Here is a 1,380-nt window from a genome sequence, read left to right as displayed (position 1 = left end):
TAACATTTGAAAAAGGCGTAACAACCATTGCGAATTTCTTCTTCTGTTTCTTCTGAGAGTATTTCCCATTATTCACGTAATTTTGGCCATTAACAGGTGGAGCACACTTCCCTCCATTTCCATGATAAGTTTGCATAAATAAATTGAAATACGCCCAGGAGGGACAGCAGAGGCTGAGGCGTGCAAATGTTGTTCCGCCAGTCTCGATTTAAAATTCTATGAGTGATAACGTAAGCCTGCTAGTTACAGAACTATTTTTCTAGTCAAGGATCAAATCGTTTTAAATTTATTTCAGCTATTCTTGCCAACCATCGCAGATAGCACCGAGGACTAAACCAGCTCCTAAACAACCGTTAATCGTTACATGTATGTCAATTATGTTTGAGGATTTAAAAAATAAAAAGTTTTTAGGGGGGAGGGGGAACGATAATGTCGCCAGCGGGCAGTTTCGCCTAAAACTGCAAAACATCCGAATTCCCAAGTAAATAACCTATTTGACGTATCGTTATGGGTCTCCAGTTAGCCTAGTGGTTAAGGCTATAGATCGCCAATCCGGAGACGACGGGTTCGATTCCCGTTCCGGTCGGGAAAATTTTCTCGACTCCCTGGGCATAGTGTATCATTGTACTTGCCTTACAATATACAATTTCATGCAATGGCAGGCAAAGGAAGCCCTTCAATTAATAACTGTGGAAGTGCTTAAAGAACACTAAGTTGAAGCGAGGCAGGCCAAGTCCCAGTTGGGACGTCGAGCCATGAAGAAGAAGAAGAAGACGTATCGTTATAGGAACGCTAACTTTCATAGCGCTTTGGAGAGAAAACATATCTCAAGAGCCTTGAGCAATCAAGGCAATCAAAACATATCTCATGAGCAATGAGCAATAACTGTAGCAAACAAATGACGAAGCGTCAGGAGAAATCGCCATGTCCTTTTAATTTACGAGGTGATGCAAGAAATGTTTTCTTGAAACTGGTAGCTTTTACTTACCGATTTGCCTGAAATTTTGACAGCCGACTTGAAATTACGAGAATTTTGATTTGTACTAAATTTATTGAGTTCTGTTCACTACTTCCAAAGTTACAGATATACGGTGCGACAAAATTCTAGCACCAGATTTTTATGATGGTTATTCGTTGCCAATTCAATAAAAATATCCTTAATTTCAGTACTTGTTTATCAATCCTCAAGTATCAGATACTCTCAAATATTATTTGGTAATGGTATTCTGAAAGCGGTAGTGATCAGAACTCAATCAATTAAATACCAATCAAAATTCACGTAACTCCATGGCGGTTGTAAAAATTTCAGCCAAATTGGTTCACTAGAAACCGAGCATCAGATCGTCAAACTTGGCCATTTTGTATGAAAAATGGCTGGTG

Source organism: Aedes albopictus, chromosome 3 (assembly GCF_035046485.1).
Source record: "Aedes albopictus strain Foshan chromosome 3, AalbF5, whole genome shotgun sequence".
Lineage (NCBI taxonomy): Eukaryota > Metazoa > Arthropoda > Insecta > Diptera > Culicidae > Aedes > Aedes albopictus.
This window is presented reverse-complemented; position numbering follows the sequence as displayed.